At 39.3% G+C, this 23,904-nt stretch overlaps 1 long non-coding RNA gene across 4 annotated transcripts in view; it reads left to right on the top strand.

The window, feature by feature from the left end:
• The window catches only part of LOC140121010 (uncharacterized), a 146,734-nt gene extending 124,155 nt beyond the window's left edge, over window positions 1-22,579 (top strand). For 2 of the 4 annotated variants that reach the window (XR_011854010.1, XR_011854009.1), the window contains 5 exons: window positions 12,278-12,418; window positions 15,410-15,551; window positions 16,661-16,792; window positions 19,187-19,290; window positions 22,385-22,579. This is a non-coding gene — a long non-coding RNA (uncharacterized lncRNA). Of the gene's footprint in view, window positions 1-12,277; window positions 12,419-13,837; window positions 13,913-15,409; window positions 15,552-16,660; window positions 16,793-19,186; window positions 19,291-22,384 lie in introns of those variants that run through there. The other 2 variants (XR_011854011.1, XR_011854012.1) reach the window with 2 other exon arrangements.
• The last annotated feature ends 1,325 nt before the right edge of the window (window positions 22,580-23,904 follow it).

Below are 23,904 nucleotides of genomic sequence, written 5' to 3' on the forward strand. Positions count from 1 at the left end.
AACCCAAGACTTTACTCGAAAGAAGAAACTTTAACTTGACTTTTCTATTGAAATCAATGGGGGGAGATTTATCAGAAGTGTCTAAGGTAAAACTATTCTAGTTGCTCATGGCAACCAATCAGAGCTCAGCGTTCATTTTTTAAACAGCTGTGGAAAAAATGAAAGCTGAGCTCTGATTTGTTGCCATGAGCAACTAGAACAGTTCTAAATTTCTGATAAATGTCCCCCAATAAGTTAATATGACTCTAAAAGCCTATTAATAACCTAAAAGGTATATAAAGTATTGTATAGGGCACTTTCTCAGTTTCCCAAACCTACTTGTCGTTTTTCCTAGTGATCTGTTGTTTTAGACAAAATTAAGTTTTCATTTTTATACAAACGAGCTTCTAAGTGCACTGGAGGCGGGGCCATGCCTGTTTGTTCATGAGATATAGATAATAGGTGAAAGAGAGAAATTAGATAATAGAGAGAGCAGATAGATAAATAATAAGATAGATAGATAGATATGAGATAGATAGATATGAGATAGATAGATAGATATGAGATAGATAGATATGAGATAGATAGATATGAGATAGATAGATAGATAGATAGATAGATAGATAGATATGAGATAGATATGAGATAGATAGATAGATAGATATGAGATAGATAGATAGATAGATATGAGATAGATATGAGATAGATAGATAGATAGATATGAGATAGATAGATAGATAGATATGAGATAGATATGAGATAGATAGATAGATAGATAGATAGATAGATATGAGATAGATAGATAGATAGATATGAGATAGATAGATAGATAGATATGAGATAGATAGATATGAGATAGATAGATATGAGATAGATAGATAGAGAGATAGATATGAGATAGATAGATAGATAGATAGGAGATAGATAGATAGATAGATAGATAGATAGATAGATAGATAGATAGGTATGAGATAGATAGATAGATATGAGATAGATAGATAGATATGAGATAGATAGATAGATAGATAGATATGAGATAGATAGATATGAGATAGATAGATAGATAGATAGATATGAGATAGATATGAGATAGATAGATAGATAGATATGAGATAGATAGATAGATATGAGATAGATAGATAGATAGATATGAGATAGATATGAGATAGATAGATAGATAGATATGAGATAGATAGATAGATAGATAGATATGAGATAGATATGAGATAGATAGATAGATAGATAGATATGAGATAGATAGATAGATATGAGATAGATAGATAGATAGATAGATAGATATGAGATAGATAGATATGAGATAGATAGATAGATAGATAGATATGAGATAGATAGATAGAGAGATAGATATGAGATAGATAGATAGATAGATAGATAGGAGATAGATAGATAGATAGATAGATAGGAGATAGATAGATAGATATGAGATAGATAGATAGATATGAGATAGATAGATAGATATGAGATAGATAGATAGATAGATAGATATGAGATAGATAGATATGAGATAGATAGATAGATAGATAGATAGATAGATATGAGATAGATAGATATGAGATAGATAGATAGATAGATATGAGATAGATAGATAGATATGAGATAGATAGATATGAGATAGATAGATAGATAGATATGAGATAGATATGAGATAGATAGATAGATAGATATGAGATAGATAGATACGAGATAGATAGATAGATATGAGATAGATAGATAGATAGATAGATAGATATGATATAGATAGATAGATATGAGATAGATATGAGATAGATATGAGATAGATAGATAGATAGATAGATAGATAGATAGATATGAGATAGATAGATAGATAGATAGATATGAGATAGATAGATATGAGATAGATAGATAGATAGATAGATATGAGATAGATAGATACGAGATAGATAGATAGATATGAGATAGATAGATAGATAGATATGATATAGATAGATAGATATGAGATAGATATGAGATAGATAGATAGATAGATATGAGATAGATAGATATGAGATAGATAGATATGAGATAGATAGATATGAGATAGATATGAGATAGATATGAGATAGATAGATAGATATGAGATAGATAGATAGATATGAGATAGATAGATAGATAGATAGATATGAGATAGATAGATAGATAGATAGATAGATATGAGATAGATAGATAGATATGAGATAGATAGATATGAGATAGATAGATATGAGATGGATAGATAGATAGATAGATAGATAGATAGATAGATAGATAGATATGAGATAGATAGATAGATATGAGATAGATAGATAGATAGATATGAGATAGATATGAGATAGATAGATAGATAGATATGAGATAGATAGATAGATAGATAGATATGAGATAGATATGAGATAGATAGATAGATAGATAGATATGAGATAGATAGATAGATATGAGATAGATAGATAGATAGATAGATATGAGATAGATAGATATGAGATAGATAGATAGATAGATAGATATGAGATAGATAGATAGAGAGATAGATATGAGATAGATAGATAGATAGATAGATAGGAGATAGATAGATAGATAGATAGATAGGAGATAGATAGATAGATATGAGATAGATAGATAGATATGAGATAGATAGATAGATATGAGATAGATAGATAGATAGATAGATATGAGATAGATAGATATGAGATAGATAGATAGATAGATAGATAGATAGATAGATATGAGATAGATAGATATGAGATAGATAGATAGATAGATATGAGATAGATAGATAGATATGAGATAGATAGATATGAGATAGATAGATAGATAGATATGAGATAGATATGAGATAGATAGATAGATAGATATGAGATAGATAGATACGAGATAGATAGATAGATATGAGATAGATAGATAGATAGATAGATAGATAGATAGATAGATATGATATAGATAGATAGATATGAGATAGATATGAGATAGATATGAGATAGATAGATAGATAGATAGATAGATAGATAGATAGATATGAGATAGATAGATAGATAGATAGATATGAGATAGATAGATATGAGATAGATAGATAGATAGATAGATAGATATGAGATAGATAGATACGAGATAGATAGATAGATATGAGATAGATAGATAGATAGATATGATATAGATAGATAGATATGAGATAGATATGAGATAGATAGATAGATAGATATGAGATAGATAGATATGAGATAGATAGATATGAGATAGATAGATATGAGATAGATATGAGATAGATATGAGATAGATAGATAGATATGAGATAGATAGATAGATATGAGATAGATAGATAGATAGATAGATAGATAGATATGAGATAGATAGATAGATAGATAGATAGATATGAGATAGATAGATAGATATGAGATAGATAGATATGAGATAGATAGATATGAGATGGATAGATAGATAGATAGATAGATAGATAGATAGATAGATAGATAGATAGATATGAGATAGATAGATAGATATGAGATAGATAGATAGATATGAGATAGATAGATATGAGATAGATAGTTCCTAACACACAAATAACAACAAACATGATATATCAGAGTCCATACTAGAGATGTCACGGATAATGACACATTTATGAACAGAACAATATATTTCCAGACTTATTTATATCTGAGGTTATAAACAAGTTTCATTCACTGTATAAAAATGACTGCAAACAATATAAACCCCTCCAAAGGACTTTAGGACAAGGAAGAGGTTAATATGAAAGGACCATGTGGTGATGAGGATAGATGACGTCTGATGGATATTTCAGGTCTTTTCTGATTGTGTAGATGTTGCCTCAGTCTTATATCTTACTATGTGACCACCGCTCATTGATTGCCACAGCGCCATGCACTGGTTGTGTCCATACCTGGTACTGCAGTTTAGCCCCATTCACATCCATAGGCTGCAGTCCCAGACATAGACAGGCACATACGTGATGTGTGACGCACTATATACAAGGTCGATGTTCTGTCATGTTGTGATTGCAGCAAATGTTAACATGTGATGTTGACCTGCGTCCACATGATCGGACCACCGAGCAATTACACCGGGACCGTGTTCTTAACGAGGCACCAGAGTCATTACAAGAACTTCCGCTTTTCGATTTTCTATAGTCCAAAGTTCCTGGAATTGTATTTAGGAATTAGATAAAACACCGCAACATATCAATACGTATTAGCAGGTCATAGGTCACGGGTGTTTAAAGGGCAATTTGTACCCATTTACCTGATGGAAAATTTGAAACAATGTAAGAAGCAGCGATGTGATTATAATAGTCTAAAAGGTAATAACCAGACTGTAACAATAGAAAAGGATAAAAGTACTAAAAGCAAAAAAACGTGTAACGTGTAAAATTAGTAACTTTAGTGAGATGATAAAAAAATATCAACCCCAAAAAGATGAGTAGTTTGAATTTTTGTTTATATGGGGAGCTTTATCACTGCTTCTGCGCCACCCCCATGCCATGCGGGCATAGAAAGGGCGTGAATGTGGTGCGCCAGGGCAGAGTGGCGTCCCAGCCCCGTGTGTGCGCAGTAGCCATAGTCAACAAACTTCCAGTTCAAAGTGTCATGACGTATCGGACGTGGCGGGTGGGCGGAGCCTTTGTCATACGCCACGTGCACCTAGTGCCGGCTGCAATAACTGTCCCCCATAAATTGATAAAAGATGATGGGGGGACATTAATCATAGGGGGTCTCAGGTTCGCCTATTTTTGCGCCTGGTTTGTTCTTTTTTTTATCTTGTGATCTATGATGGATCTAGTTCTGCCTTAGTAAATGCGTTTTTGGAATTTTCGCAAGTTGGATTCATTTGCGCCTAATTTGCCTCAAATTATTAGATCTCATTTGCGAGCAGTAATGAAAGGAGACTGAGAGAAGGTGACAGGACGTTCAGGGCTTCATCTCTGCACATAAAGTCTCAGCTTGTACAATGTCCGGACCACATTGGGGCAGATTTACTTACCCGGTCCATTCGCGATCCAGCGGCGTGTTCTCTGCGGTGGATTCGGGTCTGGCCGGGATTCATCAAGGCAGTTCCTCCGCCGTCCACCAGGTGGCGCTGCTGCGCTGAAAAGCATCTGAACGCACTCGAGTTCACCAGGCCGGACCAAGTGAAGGTAAGCGCGTCCCAAGCGACATTTTTATTGTTTTAAATGTGGCGGTTTTTCCGAATCCGTCTGGTTTTCGCTCGACCACGCCCCCCGATTTCCGTTGTGTGCATGCCGGCGCCAATGCGCCAAAATCTGAACGCGTGCGCCAAAATCCCAGGGCAATACAGGGGAAATCGGCGCAAATCGGAAATATTTGGGTAACACGTCGGGAAACCGCGAATCGGACCCTTAGTAAATGACCCCCAATGTGATGTAACTGCAGGGACTAAAAGTTATAGATATGGAAAAAAAAATTTTTTTAATTCTTGCAGAAATTAGTCTTTTCCTTTGTTATTATAATTTACATGAAATGGAGACGGATAATATTCTCAGATCTGTACAATAAGACAATAATCACTCCCAGAGATGATCCCATAGAAAATTAAGGAGTCGTTGCTGGAGAAATTTTACATTTTAAAACTGCTCCGAAGTATTTTCCATGTTGCATAGAGGGAATTCTTCATTTGGGAAGCGAAAAACCTTTGTTTTTAGTAATGAAAAGTGAAGTCTTTTTGAAGTGCAGCTGCTCAGAGTAGGGGCATTTTTGTGACTTTTTTGCGACTTTTTAGGCGCAAATTAGTGATAGATGCTGAGCAAACATCTGTAAAGGACGCACTCACTATGACAGATAAGGCGCAGGGACTCAGAACCACTAAGTGCCGGACTTTGCCGTGCGCCTGAAAAAGTCGCAAAAATGCGCCAAATTAACGATCTGCGCCACATTTTTGCATCTTAAAAACTAAACTATGATCAATGTTCCCCAATATATATAAGGTAGATAGAAGATATGGGGGATGTATCATACACCGGTGCATCCTGCATCAGCATAGTATCCAACCCCCTGCCCCTGGCACCCACCGGATCTATCAGGAGACTCCGGCACAATTGCTCGGCTGGGTTGGCGGTCCATCATGGCATAAAACTGTACTTTAGCCTGTGCCCGATAGATATCAAATGATAAATATATCGAGATGAAATATATAACAAATCAATATAAAAATATGTAATATGTGAAGAGGTGATGATATAATATGGAAGGGTCGGCTATGAAATAACAGGAGATTCTCGGAAGTTTCTATAGAGGTAAATGGATGAGACAAGAGAAGCAGAGATCTCCCCCAATATCTCACTCTATATTCTCCAGATATTTCATTCTCCGCACATGACTGACCCTATTCCGGAGAATCTGACACCCCATGTCTGTAGTGTCGCCTCGTGTAACTGTCCTTGACCCCAGTCAACATTTATTTGTGCAAACGTTTGGATTTCCGCCTCACAGTTAGTGGAATTTAAGAATAAATGATCAGGGTCACGACACAAAAGTGTGGAAGCGAAAATCACACTTTACATAAACTGCGAGGAGAAAGTGTTTACTGCAGGAAAAAAGCTGAAACTTCCCAGAAAAAAATCCATGACACAATTAGGTGAAGAGTGAGTGACCCGGGGAGGATCCGGCAGAGATATCGATGGATGTTACTAATACTAATTCTTTCATTTGTATAGAAATGCATATATTTACTGCCCCATAGCAAATCCTAAGGCTCCTAATTCCGGGGAACTGAACGGGGCAGATTTACTTCCCCGGTCCATTCACGATCCAGCGGTGCGTTCTCTGCGGTGGATTCGGGTCCGGCCAGGATTCACTAAGGCAGTTCCTCCGACGTCCACCAGGTGCCGCTGCTGCGCTGAAGTCCGCCGAGGCCCGCCGGAATGCACTGAAGTTCACCGGCCTATTCCTGGTGAAGGTAAGCGCGAGTCCCGCGACACTTTTTTTTTTTAAATGCGCCGGTTTTTCCGAATCCGCCGGGTTTTCGTTCGGCCACGCCCCCAATTTCCGTCGTGTGCATGACCGCCCCGATGCGCCACAATCCGATCACATTCGCCAAAATCCCGGGGCAATACAGGGAAAATCGGCACAAATCGGAAATATTCGGGTAACACGTCGGGAAAACACGAATCGGGCCCTTAGTAAATGACCCCCAATGAGACCAAAAACTATTAGCATTGATGTCAGATGTTGAGAAGTCCAAAGGAAGAATGTTTTCAAAAATAAAACCGTTAAAAAATATCCGTCAGCAGAAGGACAATCCTAATCATCCAGCCAATGGGGGCTATTTTTTATTAGGCGGCTCCTTAATGAAGGTCTTTATTCTGTCTGGGATTTTTTTTTTCAAAAAGTCCCAAAAAAGTCTCAAAAAGGCTAAAATGTCCCAGCACATAGGGACAGGAGTAACTGTGAGACATTTTATGGGACGATTTGCAAAAGTCTCAAGTCATGAACTTGGCTTTGCACGGTGTTGCACTAGCAGTAGTTCAGAAGTTTACAAAGAGGCGTAAACAGTCCTGTGAGACTTTTTAGCAGTGAGATCTTTGAGATCAATGAGACTTTTCTGAGACTTTTTTTACGCCACAGAAAACCAGGAAAACCAATGATAAAAAAACACCAATTTCTCTAAAAGCTGAAGTTCTGATGATCTTAACATCATCAAATCTGAAGAGGCAAATGTGTTGGAACAAGCCCACATCCACAGAAGACCTGCGGTTTGATCTTGGAGATGTCTAGAACAACATCCCTACAGAGTTCTGTGCAGTCATGTGCCTACAACTTTTGCACGATGGTTTATATATCTATAGTAACCATTACCTACATCTTTTTATAGGTCTTGATGATAATGTGGCAGTTATCCTTCAATCTTATGAAATAGAAAGTTTGAGGGGTATTTTCACTATAAATGTTTATGGATTAGATACCCTCATGTCTCTCAACAGGACCTGATAGATGTAGGTCAAACACCTACTGTGTCTTCACAATAAGGGCTGTTTATAGGTAGAGGTTATTACTACCTAAAATTGGTCCAAGAAAAGGACTGGTGCCAGGGTCAGGATCATCAATGGCTGCAAATTGGATGATAAACTCCTGGAACCAATTTTTTTTTACAAAAACTTACTGCATTCTTTGCTGTCAGATCCCAAAACAGACTGGTCAGAGAGCCTAATGCAGTAGCAGATTGCAATATAGGCAGTTTGGGTGGTAGCCCAGGGTCCAAGCCTGCGGCCACCCAAACCACCCAGCAAATTTTATACTGAGAAGGACCTTCACCCATTAAATCCCACATCTCAATCCAGTCTAGCTGTAGGATGTGCTGGAAAAACAAGCGCCACATGCACCAAGTAATCACTTATAGCATCTGATGCCAGATACCATATGATACTTTGAGGCATCTAGACTTTGAAAGGGTCAGGAGATATCTTCAGGCATCTAGACTTGAAAGGGTCAGGAGATGTCTTCAGGCATCTAGACTTGAAAGGGTCAGGAGATGTCTTCAGGAGTCTAGACTTGAAAAGATTCAGGAGATGTCTTCAGGAGTCCAGACTTCGAAAGGGTCAGGAGATGTCTTCAGGTGTCTAGACTTCGAAAGGGTCAGGAGATGTCTTCAGGTGTCTAGACTTGAAAAGGGTCAGGAGATGTCTTCAGGAGTCTAGACTGTGAAAGGGTCAGGAGATGTCTTCAGGAGTCTAGACTTGAAAGGGTCAGGAGATGTCTTCAGGAGTCTAGACTTGAAAAGATTCAGGAGATGTCTTCAGGAGTCCAGACTTCGAAAGGGTCAGGAGATGTCTTCAGGTGTCTAGACTTCGAAAGGGTCAGGAGATGTCTTCAGGTGTCTAGACTTGAAAAGGGTCAGGAGATGTCTTCAGGAGTCTAGACTGTGAAAGGGTCAGGAGATGTCTTCAGGAGTCTAGACTGTGAAAGGGTCAGGAGATGTCTTCAGGAGTCTAGACTGTGAAAGGGTCAGGAGATGTCTTCAGGCGTCTAGACTTGAAAAGGGTCAGGAGATGTCTTCAGGAGTCTAGACTGTGAAAGGGTCAGGAGATGTCTTCAGGAGTCTAGACTGTGAAAGGGTCAGGAGATGTCTTCAGGCGTCTAGACTTGAAAAGGGTCAGGAGATGTCTTCAGGAGTCTAGACTTGAAAAGGGTCAGGAGATGTCTTCAGGAGTCTAGACTTGAAAAGGGTCAAGAGATGTCTTCAGGAGTCTAGACTTGAAAAGGGTCAGGAGATGTCTTCAGGAGTCTAGACTTTGAAAGGATCGGGAGATGTCTTCAGGCGTCCAGACTTGAAAAGGGTTAGGAGATGTCCTCAGGCGTCTAGACTTGAAAAGGGTTAGGAGATGTCCTCAGGCGTCTAGACTTCGAAAGGGTCAGGAGATGTCTTGAGGAGTCTAAACTTTGATAGCGTCAGGGGATGTCTTCAGGAGTTTAAACTTCAAAAGGGTCAGAAGATGTCTTGAGGAGGCCAGACTTCAAAAAGGTTAGTAGTTGCCTTGAGAACTCCAGAATTTGAAAGTGTTTGGTGACTTCTTTAGGAGTCCAGACTTCAAAAAGGTCAGAGTTTAGAGAGTGAGCTTAAAAAAATGAATCTAAAATTAAATAAATCAGTGTTTTTACAAGCTCCCCCTAGTGGTGGCTTAATTTCATCAGTTTTTTAAATGCCCTATGGGTTTCTGGGCTCTGTAATGCGAGATTGGACCTCCTCTCTTTATGAAGATATATTAGGTTATGATCAATAATCTCATTTATTGTCTAAGACATAGAGAACGCAATATCTACAAGTGAATCATGGAGCCGAGTCAGTTTTTTAGCGGTAACTATCACCCATCCTGTACGGCAATCTGTTTTTTCTTTGCCTAATGACCATATTGGAAGGTAGCGGAGCCAAGGAGATTGATTATCGGCAGTGGCTTCCTATTTCCTCCCAGAATGGCTGAATTCCCTTTGTCTAATGATGTTCCATTTGTCCTGCAGATGATGTAGAGTTTGTATCACTCGTTACTTGGCAAGCGTCCCCGTCTCCCACAGACCCTCCCCGCCACCATTAATATTATATATAGATACCCTTGTCACAGATTTATATCTCCACATGCAGGATGTGTACTGGAAGGGTGAGATACATGTGGGTGGTTGGGTGGGGGAGGGGTCGGGTATGGCTGATTTATCATGGCCGATGTTGGAAAATAAAAAAAAAAACGGTGATCAAATTTATATTAATGCCGTGACCTATATACATAAAGCTTCCGATTCGCCTCCGCACCTAAAATATCCATAGAAAGAGACGCAGCGAGGAAGGAAATGAATACAGTCATGATGATTTAATTTAATGCCATATTGCACATTGAGCAATACCTATTTGTAAATGTCTGCCGGGCTCCCGACAATTTACGGCTTCTTCTTCTTCGCGATATGTGTTGATGTTTGTGCAGAAGGAATCATACGGCGTCTCCGCTCCGGCGAGGACTGAATGGAGAAGGAAACTAGAAATGTTTATTTTGTTGCCAAATTTTATAAGGTTTTTTTTTATAAGTTTTGGGCATTTTTTTGGTGACGTAAATTCCTTTTTGTCTTTTATTTATTGTAAAATTAAGTTTTACTGCTTCTTTCAAATTTTTTACTGTTTAAAATTTATGGATTCTCAAACCATTTATAGATACAAGAAAGAAACATTTTAGGGGGGCCTGAAATCACACTCCAAAATTGGACACACAGAAATAATTTCCCATTCGGGGCACTAATTTTTCAATGATATATTTTGAGGCTTGAATTTTTTTAATAGTTTTCTTTTTACTTTCGGCATGAAGAACATTTCCAATGGTCCAATGTTTGTTACCTCCCCGATTCACTTTTGTTTCTATTTATCCAGAATTACAATATTTTTTTGTCTTTTTTTTTACATTTTTGTCTTTCAATTATTATACTATGAATTATTATATGTATATATATATATATATATATATATATATATATATATATTTAATACAGGCGGTCCCCTACTTAAGGACACCCGACTTACAGACGACCCCTAGTTAAAGACAAACCCCTCTGCCCCTGTGACCTCTAGTGACCTCTCTGGATATTACTATAGTCCCAGACTGCAATGATCAGCTGTAATGTGTCTGTAATGAAGCTTTACTGATAATCCTTGCCCCAATTACAGCCAAAAATTTTGACACTACAATTGTCACTGGGGCCAAAAAATGTTTTGTCTGCATCTACAAGTAGAAAATATACAGTTTAGACTTACATACAAATTCAACTTAAGTAAAAACCTAAGGAACCTATCTTGTACGTAACCCGGGGACTGCCTGTACAGCTATTGAAGGTCCAATAGCTTTCTCCTTGGACAAACCAATGGACAGGTACAATGGTAGAAAAACAGTTAGAACCACTACTGCCCCCCCCCCATTGAGTCGTATTGTTTAATTTTAGAATTACAATGTCTGTGCTCGTGTACTTTCTCTCTTCTCATGTATTTTCTAGTGCTTCTCTGCAGCGCTACAAAAAGTATACCTGGTGCTTATTTTTTGCTCAATTTCCTCTTTCATCCCCCTTTATTGTGTCTGTGATTTCTACAAGATAATGGGGCAGATTTACTTACCCGGTCCATTCGCGATCCAGCGGCGCGTTCTCTGCGGTGGATTCGGGTCCGGCCGGGATTTATCATGGTAGTTCATCCGCCGTCCACCAGGTGGCGCTGCTGCGCTGAAGTTCCCCGAGGTTCGCTGGAATGCCCTGAAATTCACCGGCCTATTCCTAGTGAAGGTAAGTGCAAGTTTCGTGACACATTTTTTTTTTAATGCGGCAGTTTTTCCGAATCCGTCAGGTTTTCGTTCGGCCATGCCCCCCATTTCCGTGCATGCCAGCGCCGATGCGCCACAATCCGATCGTGTGCACCAAAAACCGGGGCAATTCAGGGGAAATCGGCTCATATCGGAAATATTCGGGTAACACGTCGGGAAAACACGAATCGGGCCCTTAGTAAATGACCCCAATATTTTGCTCTCTTTCAAACATCCCAACCGGCATCCTTACCAATTGGAGGCCAATATGCTAAATAAATTGAAAAGTGGACAGCCTCCTCCACCAAGTGTCAAGGGACATAAACACAAGCCTTAAAGGGGTTGCTCACTTTTCAATAAATCTCTTCCATTAGACATGTCTCTGAGTCTTTGCCTTCTATGAAAGCTGCAGCCTTTCCCAATTCTCACCATGCCACCCTTGGGCATATATACACAGCTTCCTCTCTCATTGCTCCAGGTCATCCATGTCACCCTCTGTCTCTCTTCTTACAGTTCATCCTCATTTAAAGAGATAGGAAGAAGGAGGGGGCGAGGAGGAGGATGTGTCATACCAAGCTGCCGCTGCCTCCACCTATTCAGCAGAGCTCAGAGATGTAAAGAAGGAAGAATGGAGGGCCTGCACACAGTACAAGAGTAAGTAGAATCACTTGATGAACATTCAAGGATTATCTACAAGGCAATGAAGGAACATGGACAGCTTATGTAAAGGAGTGGCCATCCCCTTCGAGCCAGCAAGGACATAAAAGTGTCCATAACAGCGTAAGTCAAATATCTGTGGAGATCCTAACTAAGCATTAAAATGAGGGCTGGACCAACCTGGAACAAGGAACCATATGGAAGGCTCATGATCTGCCTATCTGGTGCATTAAAGTACAACTTTAAAGTATAAACACTTTTGCCTAACTCTGCACTAATCAAAAATAAGCATTTCTATAATTTACTCTAATTAGTTATCTACAGAGATTTTTACCTTGCCCCTCAGGCTAATCTCCATTTGTCATGCTTTCTGGTTGCCATGAGAAACCATATAGAACAGCTACAGATGACAAGAGGCTTGTTGAGAGGGGCTGTAGGGCCTGTAGTGATGTCACAAGCAGGTTGGCCAATTACAAACATTATTTGAAAGTACTTAGTGTGATGCAAAGGACCTTCAGTGATGTCACAAGTATGTGAATGTAACTTATCACAGGCTTCAGATCGACCAATTACAAACATGCTGTCCTCTTCTGACTTTAGTGGGGTGAGCTGATGTCTTAGTTGAATCTGAATCTAATATTATATATACCATATATATCTCAGGCTAGGAAGAAGCCAGCAGGATAATACAGGTATTGTTGGAATTGGTATCAAAGTCTCTCCCCAGCTGTGCTAAATTTATTTTTGTCAGTACCTTTACAGTTACTCTTTAACTCTTGAAGTCTGGAGAGAATTTGTGCCTTTTACATGAGATCAAATTGGGCACAACTTGAAGGGTTTTGGTTTTGTCTGCATATGACTCAAAGAGAAGGTTTAACCTATTGGACAACCCCACTCTTGGTCATCCAAGAAGTGTCTCTCATCACACAGAGTCATCACTCTTCATCCATCAGTTCTTGTAATTACTCGTGAAATACCATGCTGATAGGAGACACGATGACATCTCAAGGTTGACAACATTTTACATGACTCTACCATGAGGCCTCGAAATGGAAACTAAAGGGATGACAATATGGCAGCCAATTTAGGTTAACAAGTTTTGCCCAACCTGTAGCCCTGTATAACGAAGATGGGATTCAATTTGTATAATCCAGTGCTACGTCCTGAAGAAAGCATGAAATTATTTGTGGCGGTGCTGTCTCTAGGCAGGAATTGCAGCCGGCTTCATAACATTGATATAAAAATTCATCTCATGCACATTTGCCAGGAAATGAATTAAACCTCCCGGCTTATTGCCTCACAAAAGCAACAGAACTTTTACTTGATCTTGTCCATAAATTATTCCTGTCCAGTATGAAGTCATTTAATGTGTCAGTGCAGGAATACATCTTCTGCTGTGTTTCTTTCCTAATTTAGAGCACTCCAGTCCATCCGACGAATCAGAGGCGAGAACAAAATCCGGGCAGATCTGGAGGAATAACCTTCTACCTGTTGTTTATGTATTGATTAAATATCCTGAGATATGGTTACTCTAAACTGGCTCCTTGTCGCCATTTTTGGGAATAAAGGGATATATTAAAGGGGTTTTCCAAGAATCTAGAAAAAAAACCTTTGGGGGGGGGGGGGGCTGGGACAGGGGTGTGAAAAAAAAAGAAAGCATATTTACCTTGCTCAGCTCCCGGGTTCCAGTATCGCTCCAGTACTTCTAGTTTTTGGCCCTGCACTTGGCCGTGGGTTCTGGGGGATCACAAGACCCATTGAAGCCAATGAGTGGCCTCCTCAGACCTGGGGACAACAAGACATGGTCACATCACATTGCAACAGAAGTTATGTCCCCTGGTACAACAGAATTTGTGTCCCGTGGTGCAGAAGATAATACCTTGGTCAACTCCTAGTTCCTGTGTTGCTCCTGCTTACTTCTAGTTTTGGCTTTGCGCCTGGCCGGGCCTTCTGGGAATCACTAGACACACTTAAGCCAATGATTGGCCTCCTCAAAAATGGGGATAACAAAGAAAAGGACATAACATGGCCAACAGAAATGAGGTCCCGTGGTACAGAAGTTAATACCTTGCTCAGCTCCCAGTTCCTGCGTTGATCCCACATACTTACACTTTTTTGTCCTGTGTCTGGTCCGGCATTCTAGGGTATCATAAGACCCATTTAAGCAAATGAGTGACCTCCTCACACTTGGGGACAACAAGGCATGATCAACAGAAATCATGCCCCGTGTTACAGAAGTTGATACCCTGCTTAGCTCCCAGTTCCATCTTCGATCCAGTACTTCAAGTTATTGGGGCAGATTTACTTACCCGGTCCATTCGCGATCCAGTGGCGGGTTTTCCGATGCTGATTCGTGTCTTTCGGCGATTCATTAAGGTAGTGCGCCCGATGTCCACCAGGTGTCGCTGCTGCGCTGAAGTCCGCCGGAGTTCACCAAGCTAGGCTGGGTGCAGGTAAGTGCGTGTCAAGCGACACAATTTTTAAAAAAATATATGGCGTTTTTTACGAATCCGACGGGTTTTCCGACGGCCACACCCCCCATTTCCATCACATGCATGATGGCGCCGATGCGCCACAATCCGTTCGCGTGCGCCAAAAACCCGGGGCAAAACGGGATTCGGGCCCTTAGTAAATGACCCCCATTGACTCTGCACCTGAGCGGGTTTCCGGGGGATTGGCCAGATCCCTCGGCCAGGTGCAGTGCCAATAAAGTTGTCATATTATATTTGGCAAGAAAACTTATGCAGTCACAATGGAGAATGGAAGGTAGCCTAGATAAGAGAAAAAACCCATGGGTGTGCTCAATGTGCCACCAAATGCTTTGACCTTGGTCTACTCTTATGTGTGTTATCCCATTGATCCCTTGGTTAGCGATCGAGGTGGTCAATGGGTAAACCAAGGTCAGGGTATGCTGAGCAGGTACAGAAGGTATAGAAAATTACAAAAATATGCAAAAATGCAAACTACTATCTATATGTTCCCTTGCAGGTTACAGAAAAATAGGCCTCGAAAAATTGAAGAGCCAAGCAAAATACCTTCAGTGCCAAACGACTTTGCCAACCCACCAACCTTCAGGAGAAAGAGGCAGCAGAAATAGTAAATTTCAATGTCCAATCCCTTTTTCTCACAGGTAAACTACCTCTCTCCCTGTTGATAGGTAAGTCGTGTTTGGCCAAACCAGAATAACTTTTGCATGGACTGGTTTTGAAGGTGTATCTCTTCTTAATGTATAGGAATTCATAAAATAGGTTATCCTGCTTAAAATGGGGACACTTCTTATCTAGAACATGATTTCCTTGGGCACCTTGTAAGATTTAATTCCTTCAAGAACTCTCAGGTCTTGGCGGCAGCAGAATCTCCAATACATGTTCCCATAGAAGGGTGACACCTACCGGTGGGCCCAAACTCCATCGGACCAAAGTATGAAATCCAGAAGGGAAAAAGTTGCCATGGGTCCTTTGGGAGTGGAAGGACCTTTCGTGTTGTCTCCTGTACAAAGTTTTTGTGTTACTTGAAGATAACATGGCTGTGGGCAATTTTTTTTTTACTTTTGTAATCCGGTGGGATCCCATCAACGTGACAATGTTAATTACTATTTAAGACCAGTGGAATTCTTGATGATTTTTCACCCTAAAAATTTGTTTTGAAAATTGCAAAAAAATTTATCGAAAAAAATTCTCAAATTTCTTAACACAAAATTGTGACGGAAATGTAGGGATTTAAAAAAAGAAAACTTTTTTGTAAAGTAAAAACAGTGGGAACCTCCAGAGCCACTGGTCCACATTCTGCTAAGAAAAAAATTCAAAAATTTTCAGACTTTCAGATTTTTTGGTCTCTTTATAAACTTTTTATCCTCTATTTTTTTTTTTTTTCAAAATGTTAATCTTCATTAAAGAAGGTGTCAATTTTTTATTTCTTTTGTGCTGAAATAATGAAAATATTTTTTTTAAAATGTAAAAATAATTAATAAATTAAAGTCATGAAAAAATGAAAAAAAGAAAATGCTATCTCGGATCCACTGGTCAATGTTCGGGCTGTGGAGCTGCGGCTCTTCTAAAGGCCTCTCTGTTTCCTATGATGAGTCATGTTTCTGGAAAAACAGACAGAAAATCAATAGGAAGAGTAAGAAATTTAATAAAAAATAGCCTCTTCTCTTAAGTGAGCTGTCTCGTCTCTTCATCATCGCCATAAACAAACTTCTTGTAACCAATGGATGGGACGTAATAAATGTTTCTACAGCACCTGTTACACCGAAGAGACCCGGCTACAACAAACACAGCGCTCCGAACCAGATACCTTACAGTAACATCTACACACAAGTAATACATCACAGCGGCCACTGTCCTAAGCCCAGAGGAGAAAGCATACAATGTAAGATAACTTCTACTGAAAAAAGTGGTGAGCCTTCTATGATTATACTAGAATGCTGCTTACAACTACTAATATAACTACTATACTACTGCCTCCTATGTACAGGTATATAACTACTATAATACTGCCCCCTATGTACAGGTATATAACTACTATAATACTGCCCCCTATGTACAGGAATATAACTACTATAATACTGCCCCCTATGTACAGGAATATAACTACTATAATACTGCCCCTATGTACAGGAATATAACTACTATAATACTGCCCCCTATGTACAAGAATATAACTACTATAATACTGCCCCCTATGTACAGGAATATAACTACTATAATACTGCCCCCTATGTACAAGAATATAACTACTATAATACTGCCCCCTATGTACAGGAATATAACTACTATAATACTGCCCCCTATGTACAGGAATATAACTACTATAATACTGCCCCTATGTACAAGAATATAACTACTATAATACTGCCCCCTATGTACAAGAATATAACTACTATAATACTGCCCACTATGTACAAGAATATAACTACTATAATACTGCCCCCTATGTACAAGAATATAACTACTATACTACTGCCTCCTATGTACAAGAATATAACTACTATAATACTGCCCCCTATGTACAGGTATATAACTACTATAATACTGCCCCCTATGTACAAGAATATAACTACTATAATACTGCCCCTATGTACAAGGATATAACTACTATAATACTGCCCCCTATGTACAGGTATATAACTACTATAATACTGCCCCCTATGTACAGGTATATAACTACTATAATACTGCCCCCTATGTACAAGAATATAACTACTATAATACTGCCCCCTATGTACAAGAATATAACTACTATAATACTGCCCCTATGTACAAGAATATAACTACTATAATACTGCCCCCTATGTACAGGAATATAACTACTATAATACTGCCCCCTATGTACAAGAATATAACTACTATAATACTGCCCCCTAAGTACAAAAATATAACTACTATAATACTGCCCCCTATGTACAAGAATATAACTACTATAATACTGCCCCCTATGTACAGGAATATAACTACTATAATACTGCCCCCTATGTACAAGAATATAACTACTATAATACTGCCCCCTATGTACAGGAATATAACTACTATAATACTGCTCCCTATGTACAGGAATATAACTACTATAATACTGCCTCCTATGTACAAGAATATAACTACTATAATACTGCCCCTATGTACAAGAATATAACTACTATAATACTGCCCCCTATGTACAGGAATATAACTACTATAATACTGCCCCCTATGTACAGGAATATAACTACTATAATACTGCCCCCTATGTACAAGAATATAACTGCTATAATACTGCCCCCTATGTACAAGAATATAACTACTATAATACTGCCCCTATGTACAAGAATATAACTACTATAATACTGCCCCTATGTACAAGAATATAACTACTATAATACTGCCCCCTATGTACAGGAATATAACTACTATAATACTGCCCCCTATGTACAAGAATATAACTACTATAATACTGCCCCCTATGTACAGGAATATAACTACTATAATACTGCCCCTATGTACAAGAATATAACTACTATTATACTGCCCCCTATGTACAAGAATATAACTACTATAATACTGCCCCCTATGTACAAGAATATAACTACTATAATACTGTCCCTATGTACAAGAATATAACTACTATAATACTGCCCCCTATGTACAAGAATATAACTACTATAATACTGCCCCCTATGTACAAGAATATAACTACTATAATACTGCCCCCTATGTACAAGTATATAACTACTATAATACTGTCCCCTATGTACAGGAATATAACTACTATAATACTGCCCCCTATGTACAGGAATAATACTATAACTTTTGCTATGTAGCTAAGTTGTCCTGTAACTATTCCCAGTTTATGTAACTGACATATTACTGCTGTATAATAGCGATAAATCCGCAGAGATCCTTCCAATTATTTCATATGTTACATTGAGCAAAATGTGATTTTAATTGTATTAGGACCAGTTTCCAGTATATTCAGACCTGCCAGTAGGAAGCTCCTTTAATTAAGTAAACTTGTGAACAGGGAATTACCCGAATCTCACTCATTTTAATAGTTTCCATATTTAGCTACAAAAATAGTCCCTTTCAAAAATGATATTTTTTTATAATTATTTTTTTTACTACTTTCTTTATGAAACACTCACTGGTGCAGAAATAAATTAAAATTAAAATTGTAAATATTTAAGTAATTCTTATTTCCATCTTAACTTATTACAATCAAAAAGTTCTACCAAATGATCAACTTCCTCTTGTCTCCTCCTCTTACATCTTCTCCTTTATCTTTTCACTTTAGATTTCACAATTCAACCGGTTCTGGAGGATCAAGAAAAATGAACAATTGTGAAACCAAAGAAATTTGGACAAAATGAGTCTCCGCATCGCAGATTTTGTTTACTGGTGGGTAATTAATTCTCCACATATGTTGGGAACATCTGTCTCGGTGACCTCCACGTCGTTTCTGGAAAACGACTGCTGTTTTGCTCTTCCACAGGTGATTAGCAGAATCCCTGAAAAAATTTTTTAAGGTGGTCCAGTCCTAAAAAAAACTGCAACCCAAACCTGGGTTTGGCCGGTTTCAGATAGCTGTACATAGACACAATTGTCCTCATTCTGAACACTGGGGGGGGGGGGGATGCCTTCAGACCCTGCCGGTACTTCGCGGTCCATATCCACTAGGAGACTCCGGACTTTTAGTAGATCAAGCACCAACTCCACCAGTTTGGATCTAAAACACAGTCTGATCTGGTGGAGTTTCTTGCTGTAGTCTCTGCCGATGACAAAAGTAAATCCGGTGGGTCGGCCATACACGACCCTGACCCTCCCATCCTGCTCCGACCCCAACATTATCCCCTATCCTATCCAAAAGGATAAAAATCTGATCTGTGTGGATCCAACTGCTGGGTCCTCCACGGATGACAAGACAGGGCACCCATTCTCTAATGGGAACATCATGGGTGCATTTACGATGATCACCTTTTCTCATGGCATTCTTCATCCTACTTGTCCTAGTGCAGAGCTCATCTACTCTGTGACGATAAAATTGATGCATGTTCTACCTGCTTAGCACGGATGGTCTCCATTAAGATAATTTGTTGAGGTCCTAGTGGTCGGACACTTTGGCAGGTGACAGCAATCAAACCTGAAGACCTTCAGACTTGTTGCATCACAAAGTCTGATGGTCATCCAAGTTTGGGACGGTAATATTGTGCATGGGTGATCCATCCAAAAATTGGAGCAGTCATAATAATAAACCACTCTATCTATCATATATTTAATGGGCCACATTTTTCAAGGCTGGTAGGCCTAAAATCTGGAGCACTTCTTGGCGTAGAAATTTCCCTTTTTATGCCACCTCCATTTCCAAGTGGACATGGAAGGGTGTGATGGGGCGAGGCTAGAGCCACCTGATAGATCCATCTGGTGCAGAGCATGGGGGTACCATCACTTGGTGCCAGTGTATGATAAACGTGCCTCAATATCCAACATTGTGTAATGTTGGTGTAGACCAAGTGGGCGTGGATGGGGCATGAAGGGGGGTGCAACCAGCGTTCTTGCCCTGTGCCTCCAAACTCGCTAAGTTCTGCGACCATTCACCCCAGCCAAGCATCAGGAGGTCAGAGCCTTCTAGTGTATCCGATGGGGGCGTGGCTTTCATCAAACATGGGCTAATATGGCGTCACCATATGATAAATATTCCCTCACGTCTCTGTACTTGATTGGATTTTCTAAACCTCTGAACACAACTTTTTCCAAGATTTTTTCATTAATCCAAATAGAGACTTTTGATTTTATTCCATTTTCTGCACACATCCTATCACCCTCTTTTGATTTTTAACCCTCCACTGGTTTCCATGTATCACATTTCTAATGGTTAAACGTGTTTGGTGTGGATTCTCCTGAGAATCCTGGGGCCCCCGGAATCCTCCATCCCAGGCGCTGACACGGTTATCTTGATTAATTGGATTTTAATCAGTCATAATTCTGTGTTAAGTGCTGTATGAATGCCCTTTGTTATACGGCTTAAACCTTCGCAGACTAACAATGTGCGGCTCGGCCGCTGCCTGTCATTAAAGGGCTGCAAAATCAATAGCACTTTTAATTAAAGACACCGCGACTTGTGCCTCCGACATGTAATTCTCCATCCCGCTAACCGAGTCCTCCAACTCTGCCGAGTTCAGCGGAGAACATCATCAAACATGGAAGGTTATTCTATGTATGATGATGGTGCAGCGATGGAGCGCAGGCACCTCCCGCCGTAAATTACAAGGGAACTAGAAGACACAAGACTCTTATGGCACACAATGGGGAAGAGGGTTCAATGTCCTTTTGGTTAATTTGTTGTAAAAGAGTGCCACCCCTTTACATAGGTTATAAGTGGTATTACAGCTCAGTCTCATGCACAATCCATGGACTTTGTTTCTTAAAGGGAAACTCTCTGGGTTATTTAGGACACTAAACCACCCATGAGTCTTGATAGTTTCGTGATTGGTTCCACTCACTTATTATTAGAAGCCCCATGTGGTGCCTTGATGGACATCAACGGTGCCCAAAAAACCCGGCAATGACCGTGCATGCACATTAGAGTAAGTGAGATGTCTAGCCATGGAGTCAGTGGCGAACCTACCAAGATAGCAGCCATAGCCGCTGCTACCGGGCCCAGAGTGTCAGGGGGACCGGCCAACCTGCCATGCAAAGAATTGACATCTTCCACAGCACAAGCTAAACACGCGATTGGATTTTGGCGCAATCGTGCCAACTTTCATGCGATACAAATCGGGGGGCGGGGCCTTCGGACAACACGACTGTTTCGGACTAAGCGCTGGATTTAAAATTTAAATTGTGTCGCAAGCCATGCACTCACATACACCGGGAAGAAGAAGGTGAACTCCGGCGGACCTGAGCGGGGAAACGAAACATGCGGGATATCGGGATATTGGACGATCTTAGTGAATCGCGTCGGACTTCATCCTCGTTGGACAACGCACAGCGGGGATTGCGACAGGACTGGGTAAGTAAATGTGCCCCGATGTGTATATACTGTATGAGTGTGTATATGTGATGTATATACCGTATGTGCATATACATGATATATATGCTGTATGTTTATATACATGATGTGTATATACTGTGTATGCCTATACATGATGTGTACAAACTGAATTTGTGTATACATGATGTGTATATACTGTATGATATGTATATACTGTATGTGTGTGTACATGATGATCATATACTGTATGTGCGTATACATGATGTATATATACTGTATGTGGGTAAATATGATGTGTATATACCGTATGTGTGTGTACATGATGATCATATACTGTATGTGCGTATACATGATGTGTATATACTGTATGTGCGTATACATGATGTGTATATACTGTATGTGCGTATACATGATGTGTATATACTGTATTTGTATGTCAATGATGTGTATGATGTGTATAAACGTATGTGAGTTTATAACTGTGTAGTTTTTATGTTTCAGTGGAAGAGGGCGCCCCATGCAGAAGTCAGCCTCTCTTACTCGTGATGATGTCACAGAGTGGGAGGGATTGGCCCTGTGAAGGATCGGCTGCTGCACAGAGATGGGAGGAGAAGGGAGGCAACACCTTGGAATCATCATCTTCCTCATTTACATAATTCATTTGTGAATAATTGATATAAAAAAAACAATAAAACAAAAAGCTACTAATAAAAGTTACGACTCAGTGCGCATGATCTGCAGGATTGTGGCTGGAGATGAATATTTTGTTTAAATTATAAAGCTAATTTTTAGGAATTTCACTCAATACTTATTATAATTGTTGTTGGTATTATTTATTATTTGAATTAATAATTATTGTTATTATTTCCATGTGATGAATAATAATAATGTATAGATATAATAGTAATATACCACTTTTTGGGATTTTTTTTTTTTTACTGTTTTATTGAAATCTGATAGAACCCCCTGCATATCTGCGCAGCGCCCCCTCCTCCCCTCATGCTGGGCGCCCCCTCCGTGCTGAACAGCTTGCTGCAAGTTATGATCTTAGGTGCAGATGTCTTGATTAAGCAATGCTGTCATATTTAGTTATAGCCAGGGGCCCTAATACCGAGCCGGGGTGTGCGGTGGCAGAGGTTACCACAAGGAGATGCGAAGCGGCATGGAGACGACCAGATCCATACATCATACACTATACCCAGAAGAATCCCAGAATAATACTATCTTACTATATTAATCAACTTAGAAATAAAATAACTACATAAAAACTTGTGTAATCTGTTATGTGTGATAGATAGTGCTGCACATTGTGGTAGGATTTATAAGGTTTATAAATGGTTTTAGTAGATTATTATACTCAGAAGATTATATCAGTGTTATAGTAGTTATATTCTTGTACATAGGGGGCAGTATTATAGTAGTTATATTCTTGTACATAGGGGGCAGTATTATAGTAGTTATATTCCTGTACATAGGGGGCAGTATTATAGTAGTTATATTCTTGTACATAGGGGGCAGTATTATAGTAGTTATATTCTTGTACATAGGGGGCAGTATTATAGTAGTTATATTCTTGTACATAGGGGGCAGTATTATAGTAGTTATAGTCCTGTACATAGGGGGCAGTATTATAGTAGTTATATTCTTGTACATAGGGGGCAGTATTATAGTAGTTATATTCTTGTACATAGGGGGCAGTATTATAGTAGTTATATTCTTGTACATAGGGGGCAGTATTATAGTAGTTATATTCCTGTACATAGGGGGCAGTATTATAGTAGTTATATTCTTGTACATAGGGGGCAGTATTATAGTAGTTATATTCTTGTACATAGGGGGCAGTATTATAGTAGTTATATTCTTGTACATAGGGGGCAGTATTATAGTAGTTATAGTCCTGTACATAGGGGGCAGTATTATAGTAGTTATATTCTTGTACATAGGGGGCAGTATTATAGTAGTTATATTCTTGTACATAGGGGGCAGTATTATAGTAGTTATATTCTTGTACATAGGGGGCA

Source organism: Engystomops pustulosus, chromosome 3, assembly GCF_040894005.1.
Source record: "Engystomops pustulosus chromosome 3, aEngPut4.maternal, whole genome shotgun sequence".
Lineage (NCBI taxonomy): Eukaryota > Metazoa > Chordata > Amphibia > Anura > Leptodactylidae > Engystomops > Engystomops pustulosus.